General features: G+C 40.0%; 2 long non-coding RNA genes across 2 annotated transcripts; one reads left to right on the top strand and one right to left on the bottom strand.

The window, feature by feature from the left end:
* Positions 1-53: 53 nt before the first annotated feature.
* LOC144314365 (uncharacterized) lies at positions 54-7,618 on the top strand. The gene is made up of 3 exons (XR_013380213.1): positions 54-261; positions 1,250-1,451; positions 4,691-7,618. It is a non-coding gene; the product is annotated as an uncharacterized LOC144314365 (long non-coding RNA).
* Positions 5,806-12,209, bottom strand: LOC144314366 (uncharacterized). The gene is made up of 3 exons (XR_013380214.1): positions 12,117-12,209; positions 6,351-6,405; positions 5,806-6,095 (listed from the first exon to the last, which is right to left on the bottom strand). It is a non-coding gene; the product is annotated as an uncharacterized LOC144314366 (long non-coding RNA).
* Between the last annotated feature and the right edge of the window lie 700 nt (positions 12,210-12,909).

The raw sequence follows: 12,909 nt of genomic DNA, 5'->3' as shown, positions 1-12,909 counted from the left end.
CTCCGCTGACAATGAGGTCACAATGCACAATTACAAAACACAGGAGAGAAAAGCCAGCTTCCTGGGTACCCCAAAGGCGGGGCCTCCAGGAATAAACCGTCATCCAGGAATAAACCGTCTGATGGTCTGAATAGGAGATTCACCTTTGCACCATCTCTGATTCCACAAATCCTGCTGATGGTTCTTCTCCATGAATGTGGTTTCTGGCAGAGGGACTCTCCGCAATCTCCACGTGAAGAGTCAGGAAAGCATAGAGAAAAGGTGAAACGCTCATGTTTGTGCGGTTGGAGATATGATCATGAACTTCAAATCCCCAAACCCTCCAATCCTGGCCAACTGCCCACATGGAAGCACAACCCCAGGGCAGCATTCAAGAACTAAAAATGCTGCATCTCCTGGAGTGTTCAAACTGAGACATTGCGTCCTGAGGGATGGATTTATATTGATGGAATTTTAAGCAGCATGACAGGCATTTTTTTTTTTTTTAGATTTTATTTATTTATTCATGAGAGATACTGAGAGAGGCAGAGACATAGGCAGAGGGAGAAGCAGGCTCCCCCCAGGGAGCCTGATGTGGGACTCGATCCCAGGACCCCGGGATTATGCCCTAAACCAACGGCAGATCCTCAACCACTGAGCCACCCAGGTGCCCCAATGACTGGCATTTTGGATAGGACTTCCAGGCAAGCAAATGAGGCCTCAGAAGTAGCTCATCTCATATATTCAGGGAGAAGACAAATTGGAGGAAATGCAGGTCCCCAGGGACAACTGAGTTCTATCAGTGACCCTAATAATTTCTACTTCTTATTGAGGGTTTTTTTTTTTTTTTTTTTTTTTTTATTGAGGGGTTTTTGAGTGAATCTCTGCTCTACTCTAAAATAAGCCCCATCTCCTTGGCCTATTTTTAAGGATATGACAATTTTGTTCCAATTTACACTTCTGGCCACATCTCCCAGGGCTCCAGGCAAATTGGATAATAGCTATTTTCCAAACACAGCTTTTGCTTCTCCACTTTCTGGTGTGTGTGTCGGGGGGTACCTGCCTCTCTGCTCCCTCACCCACCAGCCCCCATTCCCATATCCTTACAGTCGATGGCTACTCATTCCTCGAAGACTGACTCAAATGCCTCTTCCTCCAGGAAGCCTCCTTGATTTCCATTTCTAGAAGTGACCCCACGTGCCTGGAGATGCTATCATATTCTGTCCACACCTCCCTTCCAGCCCTTATCCCATTACACTTTCCGTTGTAGTTCCTGGTGACCTCCAGCCTAGAGCCCATGAAAGACAAGACTTGGGAAAATATCTATAGAATAATTTGAAGAGTTGTATGAAGTACTTCTGAGATAGGACTACAACATTACAAAACAGTGCCTGTGCCACAAAAACCTAAGTGCCCATGTGTCCTCACGTCCTTCTGTGTGTAACATGGGCTTGGCTTCCTGTAGGCCACAGGTAAGTGAAATATTGAGGTCACATTTCCAACATTTTGGTCATTTGAATGCCTGTTGTACGTAATTCCTCTATCTGCATATGATCTATACTATTATTTATTTAACAGTTTTTTTTAAATTGACTCACTAGTTTTAAAATTTTTATTTATTTATTTGAGAGAGAGAGAGAGCATGAGCATGAGCGGAGAGAGGGGCAAAGGGTGGGGAAGAGGGGGAAGCAAGATTCCCTGCTGAGCATGGAGCCTGACACAGGCTTGATCCCAGGACCTGGAGATCACAACCCAAGCAGAGGTCAGACACTTAACCGATAGGGCTACCCAGGTGTCCCTAAATTGATTCACTTTTAAAAATCTAGATTGAAAACAAAAACAAAAACAAAAAAACAAAAAAAAATCTAGATTGATATATATATACATATATTTATTTATTTATGTTTATGTGTTTATGTATTTATTTTTTTATTTTTTTGAGAAAGAGAGAGAACACATGTGTGAGCAGGGGAGGGGGAGAGGCAGAGGGAGAGAAGCAGAGGGAATCCTCCAGTAGACTCCACGCTGAGAACAGAGCCCACCGCAGGGCTGACCTCACAACCTTGAGATCAGAACCTGAGCCAAAATCAGGAGTTGGACGTTTAACCAACAGAGCCTTCCAGGAACCCCTAGATTGATATTATTTTAAAAGGAATCTTTTCATCACTACCATAACTGGGAAATTAATATCACTTGGAATAAAAAGAAATTGCCATACAAAATAAATACAAGTATAAAGACAACACTACTAGGAAATTCTCGTTGGACCTAATTGCTTGCCCAGAGCTTGGTGCTTGAGGCCTCTGTGTCTTTATTAAAAGGGAAGGTTAGCAAACATTAGACAGGTGTCAAGGCTCCATGAGCAAACGAAGAGTTCCTGTTTCGGGTAATCAGGCCTCTGAAGGAGCGCGTGAAAGGGAATCTCCTAGTTACCACTGATTCAAGGTGATTCAATGCACTGCCTCGGGAAACCCTAAAATCCTAATATCATCTTGCTTGTTTCTAGCACTGAGCGTTCAACAATGCGTTGGGGGTGGTTGTATAGTGCAGGGGATGCTTGCTACAGAATAAGTGAAACCCAAATTTGAACCCCACTGTTGTCACTGGATGGATGAATGATCTTAGAAAGTCAAGATGCTTTGAGCCCCAGTCAACCATCAGCAAAATAAAGATAATAGACCAGCTTTTAGAGGGCCAACATGAGCTTGGATGTAATATCTACAAAAGGACCAGGGAAGTACCTGGCACATGGTAGGGTGCTCAGTGTACCCTGGTAGTGCTATTCATTATTGGTGGTGGTGTTATGATTGGATTAACATCAAAGAGCACCTCTGAAGGAAGAAAAAAAGATGGAACCAAACCAGATGTTACTAGGAGACAAAGGTAGACACAAAGGTTGTGCCCAAGCCTGAGAACCAGCATTGTTCTACTTCTCACTTTGCACAACGATAGCCAGAACTCAGCCCCAAAGAAGTTGATGGGAGACTGGCTTGGCATGGTCTCCAGGTATCTTGGGTACCTGTTATCATGACTGCCAAGTTCCTGTTGGTACCAGGACGATAAGACATCGAGGGCTGTCATCCATGACCCTCCCCCCTCCCAGTGAGCAGTATAGTCTCTCAGAGAGGGTACAAGGGAGGCATGGGCAAGGAGTGGGAAGAGTGCCACTCCAGGGGTGGGGGAGCCACCTGTAGAGTCAGAGGAATCAGACAGGGAGAGATAGGCAAAAATGGGGTCATACTGGGATGAACTCTCCCTTACCATCATCCCCAACCCCAAAGTCCCAGAAATTACATGGAAAAAATATTGTGAGTATTCTGTATATACAAGGCACAGAGTCCCTCTCTGTCTGTCTCTCAATATCATCAGTCTTCTCATCTTGAGAAGAAAAGATCGGAAGTGACCAGGCAAAAGGAAGACTTGCAAGTTGTGCCAGGCTCAACCAAAAGAACACAAGATAAATAAAAAAAAGTCCAAGTATTTGGCCAACATGATATGTAAATAATGCATTGGGCTTTCTACTTCCCATCCATATGCATGATTCTACATGCTTACTCAGATACTTGCCATGTACAAAGAAAGGGAAGGAGGTTCATGGTTTTCTTTCTTTCTTTTTTTTTTTTTTTTTAGGTTCATTGTTAGGTAAACATTGTGAGAGTCCACTGTTTAGAAAGGGAACAGGAAAAAACATAGAGGGAAAAAAATAGAGCAGGGTGGGGGTCGGGGATCTGTCAATTCTATGATTATATTGTCTATACAAGACCATACAACTAATTTACATATTTTGTTCCTGAGTTGTCTAAACTGACCAGTTGTTTGAGTATCACACAAGCTCTGGAGCAAAGTATTTTGAAAACAGCCTGTTGTTCTCACACCTGAGTCTTGAAATGTTAGTGATGAAGTGAGTGGGGTTTAGTCTCCTTACCCTTCAGATGTTGGTACTACTCCCTTAGCACCCCCATTGAAGCTAAAGTTAAGATCCAAGAGACCTGAGTTCAAATCCCTGTCCCACCGCAATTGAATGTCCTTAGACTAGTCTTTTTAAATTCTCTAGGTCACAATATCCTCATCTACAATACAGACGAGCAAAACAAAAGTTCACTTTGAGTGAGCATTCTAATGTGCTAGGTATTGTACTTGGAGCTTTAAATCAGTTTATTATTTACAGAGGTTTCATTATTTTTAGAGGTTATTTCATTCATCCTTACAATCTAGTGAAGAAAGGACTGTCACTCCATTTTACAGATGAAAAATCAGGTTCAATGAGAATAGTGTCCTTGTGCAAGTTAATAATGGATATGACCAAAAAGCATACCCAGGTCCATGTGTGTCCTTTTATTATTCATGCACTCATTTCTTCATTCATTAAATGTTTGTTAAAGGTCTTCTGTGTTCAGAGATAAGCATTATTCAGAAATTTACCCTACAGGGCCACTTGGGTGGCTCAGTCTGTTGAGTATCCAACTCTTGATTTTGGCTCAGGTCATGATCTCAGGGTCGTGAGGTCCAGCTCTGCACACAGCAGGGAGTCTACTTGAGATTTTCTCTCTTCTTTTCCCTCTGCCCACCCCCCAAAAATAAATAAATAAATCTTAAAAATAACCTTACCCTATAGGAATGCTGTGACTATCACTAAGCTAACAGGTGAATGCACTTTGGTAAGCAGTTAGGTGAATGAATGAACATATGCTCTATGTGTTTTACTTCACAGTGGTGGCTAACTTCTGGTGAGAACTTTCTAGGTGTCAGGCTCTGGAAAGGACCCCGGCAGGGGGCAGAGACAGTACCCCAGCTGCCCAATTCCCCCTGGAACCACTGCTTCAAGGCCTCTCTGAGATGCCGGCATCCTGGGACCCCACTGCATTCTGAAGCAGCCTTCACCTTCCTCCACTCCTGATTCAGTCTAAGGAAGAGCCAAAAACTTAGGAAAAACTTCTGCTTGGAGCCAATCTCCTCCAAGAGAAATTCTAAAATACCCTGGAAGCAGTAACTTTCTTATCTAAACAGATGATAGCAAATTCTTTTCCTTCCCTGGCAGTGATCTCTGTTGGGGAGGAAGTCAGGCAGCATGGATGAGGCTGGGTACATGACCAGCTGTCCCACTTGAGAGCTCATTTGGATAGATACTTGGGCCTCTCCACCAATGATGCTGGTAATCCCTGAAAGATCCGTTCCATCCTCATCTGAGCAAGAGGCTCCCTCACCATTTGCTCACATCACACAAACACACTACAAAGAACATGGCCCCAAAGAGGGAAGGGATGCCCCGTATGTGTTAATAGGCTCACCATTGATTTTTCTCTACACTTGAGACTCCTTAGGACAACTTGGCATCTAAAGTTCTAAGGTCGGAAGTTAACCTCTTGACTCTTCCATAAGGAAACATTCATTCCTTTGGAATAGAGATGCACCAAATATTCAGTTTAAGCAAAAGCCTTGAAATGCATGACAACTTGGGGTGCCTGGGTTGCTCAGTTGATTGAGCATCTGACTCTTGATTTGGGATCAGGGCATGATCTCAGGGTCCTGGAATTGAGCCCCTCGATAGGCTCCACAGTGGAAGAAAATCTGCACTCAGCAGAAAATCCGCCTGAGGATTCTCTCCCTCTCCCTCTGCCCCTCCCCCAGCTCACATGCTGTCTCTTGCTCTCCCTCTAAAATAAATAAATAAATGTTTTTTAAAAATGCACAATAAATAGCAAGCATGTGTTTGTTAAAAACAAATTCATTCCATGATTTCTGATCCTTATGAGATTTTGATGATCTCATGACATTTGATTCTTTTGTCAGAAATAAGAGAGAAGGACTCAGAACAACAAATGTAATGATGGGTAACAGTGTCTTTTAAGTGGAGAGAGAGAAGTTAAAGAGATTTATTGTTTGAATCATTCTAATTAGTTGTACCAAACGAATAAATAAATATACAGAACAAAGGATTTGTAAGGAAAAGAAAAAGTGCTGTTACACAACAATAGCTAAAGACAGAAAAACACTATTATACAGGAACTAAACAAAAATATAATTGACATTGGATGATACTACCATCCTCTCTGATGTTGGATGATCCACTTCGACACAATTCTATTTGGCTTTTATTGTCCGCTTCAGTCAATTCCCTTTGAAAAGAAAAATCAAACTCTCACAGACCCACAAAATCTCAAGGGCCTAGGATCCAGTTTGAGAAATGCTGTTTGGGGAGCATCAGAAGCTATTAAATTAAAATAGGTTTGCTGCTAGTGGTGAAATGAGTAGTCAGAGGCCTTTTCTTAAAGACTGTCTTAAAAGACAGGATTCTATATGCTGCAAGTGGAAAAAATCACAGGACTGGAACCACCCAGACCCTTGAGCTTGACCTTGACGTTGTCCCTTACTTCATTTGTGACCTTGGACAAATCCTGTAACATTTTGGAGCTTGTTCTTCATCACCTGTGGAAAGAGATTGGACTTCTTCAGGAAGCACCCCTTAGTCTCCCTTTTAATTATAAAATTATGTGGAATTTATTTTGCTTGTATGTTTTTGATATGTTAAGATGTTTAGACTTGCTCATATATTTATAAAACCACAGATGTGAAACATTGGTGTGTTTAGGTGGTCCTGGCTCCAGAGTGAGCATAGTTGAAGAATCACTCTTAAGAAGCCAAAGTAGAATATGAAAGAGTGATGAAGGATGAGCCACATTATCTGGTTGGACTTGACTCTGAGTTTCTTTCCTTTTGGTCAAATATCTGATAATGTTTTACTTAAACATCTCTGCCTGGTCCTAGCTGCTAGAATGAAGAGAAGAGGACAGTGTTCATACATGTCTAGGATGTGGGGAGGGGCAGCTTTGTGATACCAGTGTGGTGGTGGTCACTTGTCATCAAATGGCACCCAGGACAGGCGTCTCCAAAGATCAGAAAGGATGGCCCAAACAGATCACCCTCTGTGCCATTGGTGGCCAGCTCCATTGAGCAGGATTTAGTCTTAGTTACAGTTGGTAGATTGCTTTACCTAAGCTCCTTTGTATAGGATGGTGGTACTTTTAATGTTTATATTTGCAATGGTGTTGATGGTAGGCACTATGGCTTACATATTGGCACCTATGGTTGGCCAAACCTTATACCCATTGAAAAAGTGAAGCCGAGGAGGAAACTCGAACACTCCCACTAACATCTGTCCATTAAACAAAGAACAAGCACCCAACTAGTCACCAAGTGAAGAGCAAATTTTCAACATAACCAATAGAACTTAGTTTGGCAAGTCACCAACTATGATTTTCTGCAAATGGAGTATAGAACAGCAAAACTCATATTCCAGTAAATATGCGCCAGGACCATGTGTGGCCCCTGGCAGATTCCCAGGGTGAGCAAGAAGACAAATGGTAGACCGAGAAGTTCACAGGACTCAGACTGCAAATTCCTGGAACAGTCTTATGAAAGTGTCAGAATATCAACTTTTTGCAAGAGAGTGTTTTGACAAATAAGAGCATTCTATTTAGGATTCAACTATTCACCGGGAGAGTTTAAGGAAGAGTGGAAAGTGCTCTCATCATATTTCTGAGTATTTAAATTATGTTTTGTCATAATTTCACATCCAAGGCCCAACCAATCTTGACAGCAGTCCATGTAATATCTAGAAGTACAGCAGCTATTTTGTAACCAAGAGGACAAAACTATGTATTAATATTAGAAGAGTGAAAAAATAGAAAGAACTGGAGTCATGATGGCCCTGCAAAGCAGCTTTTTAACTTGGACCACCTATCTCTGGAGTTTGTTTTGTAGGAAAATAAATACCTATGTTTTTAAGTCACTATTATTTAGGTCTCCTGTCATTTGCCTGCCAGATTACCAGTTTATTATCAAAGGATCTAACTCAGGAACATCCAGATAGATGAGATGCACAGGGTAAGCAAGGTATGGGGAAAGGGCAAGGAGCTTCCATACTCATTGAATACCCCACTCTTCCCAACCCAGAAGCTCTCCTAACTGATCCTTTGGGTTCTTATGGAGACTTCATTACATAGCCATGATTGATTGATTAAATCACCACCTCCCCACCTCTCTCCCCTCTCAGGAAGATAACACTAAGAGTTTTTAGCCCTCCAATCACATGGTTGGTTACCCTGGCACCCAGATCCCACCTTTTAGTGCTTTCCCAAAGTCACATCACTGACATAAACTCAGGTGTGGTTGAAAGGGACAATCAAGATACCTTGATTGCTCTTATGACATAGGAAAGGATTTTAGGAGCTTTGTGCCAAGAGAGGGGACTAAGACCAAATATTGATATTTTTATTATAAATTACAGTATCCCAACTGCTGATGACACTAGGTCTGTGCAAGAAATAGAGGGAAGCAACAGAGCATCCGATGAATCTGGAAATGGAAGAATCTTAAAATAGCCAACAAGTATTCACCAGAAAGCAAGGAAGACTAATATGAGAAGAGTGGCTGCAATTAGAAGGGGCTTTGCCCAGTCTACTAGAAGGTGGTGGGTAGGAGGGTCTGTAGCAAGAATTGAAGAGACTACAAGAATCTGGTTCCTCTCAACATCCAAAACTGGTATGATGGGACCCCCTTTGAGGGGAAGATCACACACTGAGGAACAGCTGGTAGAAACAGAATCAAAATCAAATAGGAGAGAGTCAAGACACCCCAAGGAAGGAGAAGGTATAAATAAATATGGGGAAGAGAGATACAGTCAAAAAAGATCAGAAAATAAACCACATACCTTTTAACACTACACAAACACACCATAAGAGAGAATTCTCTGAAGTTATAAAAGCCACCCTGAGCTACACTTCTTTCTAAAAGTTCTAGAAAACTATTTTTATATAAATATGAGCACTCCACATGTACTAAGGATAAATCTCATACAAAGTTATTTAAAAAAAAAAAAGAGGAAAAATTCTACAGAACAGTATTCCTGTGGACAAGGAAAGTCTGCCAGGAAAATAGGTCCACAAAATGGATTAGAATTATAAACTTCAATTTTTAAATGAGCTGAGGGGTGCCTGGGTGGCTCAGTTGGTTAAAGGACTGACTGGCTCAGGTCATGATCTCAGGGTCCTGGGATCAAGCCCCCAGCTGGACTGCATGCTTAACAGGGAGTCTTTTGAGGTTCTCTCCCCTTCTGCCTCTCTCCCTCCCCCTGCTCCTGTTCTTTCTCTCTCTCTCTCTCTCTCTCTCTCTCTTCCTTGCTCAAATAAATAAAATCTTTAATAGAAAAATAAAGAAATAAAATGAGCTAAAAGACAATGAGAAAATATGCAGGATACAAAAAATAATATGAATCAGAATTAGAAAAACCTGGAGAGGAAGCAATAGAAACTTTAAAAAGTAGAAATTTCAAAAACATTTTTAGGAAATGAAAAATTATACTAGAAGGAATAAAGGTACAAATAAGTAAGACAGCTTATGCCTTAAGATAAACAGAAGATCAAAACAAAAATATAGAAAAATAAAAGAAAAAGCAAGAAGGGTTTGAAATAAAAGGCAAATATTTAAGACAGGCAAAGACTGTCCAACATATGAATAATAGGAATGGTTTTAAAAATTTAAACCAGGACAAGGAAAGAGAATGAATACTAAACATTCAGGAAACTTTACTGGAGAAAACAGAGATTTGAAAATAGACATTGAGAGAATACAATGCATGCCCAAGAATATTGACCCAAAGCTACCAACACCAAGCCATACAGTAGAAAAATTAGTGATTTTAGAAAGAAATAAGAAAAAGAGGAAGAGAGGTTGCCTGGCTTGCTTAGTTGATAGAGCATGGGATTTTTCATCTCAGTCATGAGTTCAAGCTCCATGTTGGGCATGGAGCTTACTTTAAAAAGGCAGGGGAAGAAAGTGAGGGAAGGGAGAAAATGGAGTAAAATATTTAAGAAATTCAAGGAAAGAAAATGTGAGTCAATAATTTTTTATTTAATAAACATCACTTTAAAGTACAAAGGACACAGACAAATTTTATCACATCAAAGAACTCAAGTAGTATTGTTCTCATGAGCCCTTCTTGAGGAATTTTCTAAAACATAAGCTTCAGACAACCAAGTAACTTGAAAGGCATCAACACAAGCACTGGTGGTAATCTCTAAATACAGTTACTTATGGAGTAAGACCCAAATAGGGTTAATGGCAAAGGAGTAGAATTTGTAAGAGTGACTAGGTTTGGGCATTGTAGTTATGGTCCAACTACAAAATAGAGGAAGAATGAGAAGAGCACATGGAAAATTTTAAAGACTTTTCTCAATGGTGATGTTCATGGTGTAGTATCATTCTGAAACTCTTGTTTACTTTGGGGTCAAGGAAATGAGTGCTGTGAGATATTCTGATTTTTTTTTTTTATCAATTCTTTTGTCCTTAGAAACCAGGGTTCTCAGTGTAGGAAAAAGAGATGCAGATGCATTGCAGAAGAAGCTAAGTTAATGCTTTTCTTTTCTTTTCTTTTCTTTTCTTTTCTTTTCTTTTCTTTTCTTTTCTTTTCTTTTCTTTTTTAAAGCAGTAACTATGGTCTGAAGTTGGAATTAGAATCATCAGTATAAATCCATGGGGTCCAATGAAGAGTTCTAAAAATAGCTGTCCAAAGCACAAGGACTGTGATCTTGAAATACTATTCCCTACTCATGGAAGAAACCAGGACATCTTAGAAAAATGGCTGATGTTTATGTCTGGGGCAGGAGTGTAAAAGATGAGCCTAAAATATCTTGTCATATCAGACATCCAGAAACCTTTCAAAAGTTGGGGTCATGTGAAAAGGTCTCAAGAGCCAACTTTGAACAGGCCAAAAATGGAGCCACTGAAGCTTCAAAAACAAAACATTACATTTGATTGCATCCCATCAAACATGTTTAAGTTCATGAGTTTATAGTGACATTTTGTAAATAAACATTTTATTTTAGAATAGTTTTAGTTTACAGAAAAATTTGGAGATGGTCCAGAGAGTTCCCATATGCCCCATACCCACTCTCCCCTATGGTTCCCATCTTACATTAGTATGATACATTTGTTATAATTAATGGACTGATTTTGATATGTTATTTTTAACTAAAGCCCAATAATCTGACACATCTCTCCATTTATTTAGATCTGCTCTGATTTCTTTCATTAGGGTCTTGTAATTTTTCACATATAGATCCTATACATATTTTGTTAGATTTATACCATAGTATTTTTTTCTTTCTTTTCAGCTTACCTTCTGTTTTTCCCCTCCCTTCCTCCCTCTTCCCTTCTTTCCTCCCGTCCTTTCCATCACTTCCTTTCTTACTTCATTATTTCTTTCTGGTGCTCAATTGGTTTTATTTTTTTTTCTTTTTTAATGACCATTCATAATGATATTTTTAAAGATACTGATTGGTCACTTTTGGGCTGATAGGGAGACCATTCATTATCTTGAAAAGTAATAAATATAAGGGAAGAATTAAGCCTCTATCCACTGGGCATTCAAATATAAATGAAAGCAAGCCTCTCTTTATATAGTAAGGGAAGTAGGCATCGACATCTATGGCTGCTAATATCACAAAAGAGCCCCATTTGTGCTTCTCAGAAAAGAACACACTGCCAATTATATTCTTCCCAAACAGATCAGATGCGAGGACCATCCAGCCTCTGGATCCCATTGCAGGAAAGAATGCCAAACAATATCCTGAATTTGCAACCAGAAAAACCCAGACTGTGAGAAACTCTTAAGACCAAATGTCCTAAATTCTTCAACAGAGGTAGTTAAGGAGTAGAGAGAAAGTGTATAGATGAAGAGAAACTTGAAGAACATAAAATGCCTTTAAAAATGGGCAAGTGTCTAGGGGCTCCCACTTGACCACAAAGAAAAGCAAGAAGGTGACGTAAAAGTCAGGATCGTGGGGAGAAAGAGTGCTGTCCTTGGAATGGAGCACATAAAAGGTTTACTGGGATGACTGGCAAAGTCCTATTTCTTTATCTGAGTAGTGACTGCAAGGATATTTGTCTTAGAATAACTCCAAGTTACACATCTGGTGGTGTGTTTTTTTCTGTATTATTTTACTTTAAAACGTTAACCAAAAATATAGGAAGAAGAAAGAAAATGGAGTATTCTCGTCTTCAAGTAAGGTCAAGTAAGTGATAAGCAAGTTACATACACTTATGAGCCATGAGTAATAAGTTAAACATTTTCACTTTACCTAGGAGCCAACACTGTTGGATTAGGCTTATATAGCACTCTGCAAAATACACATCTTTCATTGCTGTTCTGAAATCCTGAATGGATCCTTTGTTACACTTCATTGTAACAATTATTCAAAGAAATTAGCAAGTGGGGGAAAAAAGAGAGAGAAATAAATTAATGCAGAAAAAGACCCCAAATTCAACAGCCTATCCTTCTGTTTTTGCAAAGATCACTCTGAGAGATTTTTCAAAAATCCCAGGAAATTGAAAACATCTCCAGTGCAGATGATCAAAGCCCTTCCTATGGGATACTACTTCATAATTGAATCATGCAAACTGCTGAGAAGTTTATACCCAACCTACATTTTCTGTGATGTTAACCTATTATTCCTGGCCCCCTTGTGTACTTATATTATTCTCAAAGATATCGGTAAATAGTCCCTTACCTTCCATCTTACCAGTCAAACAAACATGTACAGGAGAAGTTGAATGCATAAATAGTCTCTGCTCATATATTTGCAGTTCAAAAGATTGGCCCACAAAGGGAGAAACTAGAGTCGAAATTTTCTCTTTAGAAGTGTTTAGATATTCACGGGAGCAGAGGCAAAGCTTTCGTTGCAGAGGGAAGACACAACCGCTTTAGATATGCTATGGGCAATGACTACATGGCTGTTTTTCCAGACTGGCCTTAATTTTGCTACATCTTACAGACAAGTGACAATGGGGATCTTCCCAAAGGTGGGAAAACCCATTTTTAAATTTAGGCGTATGATAATCTTCTCTTAAAATGGATTAATCTTTCAGGTTTGG

Source organism: Canis aureus, chromosome 5, assembly GCF_053574225.1.
Source record: "Canis aureus isolate CA01 chromosome 5, VMU_Caureus_v.1.0, whole genome shotgun sequence".
NCBI classification, from domain to species: domain Eukaryota; kingdom Metazoa; phylum Chordata; class Mammalia; order Carnivora; family Canidae; genus Canis; species Canis aureus.
Note: the sequence above shows the minus strand (reverse complement) of the source record. Positions and strands in the feature narration are given on the sequence as shown.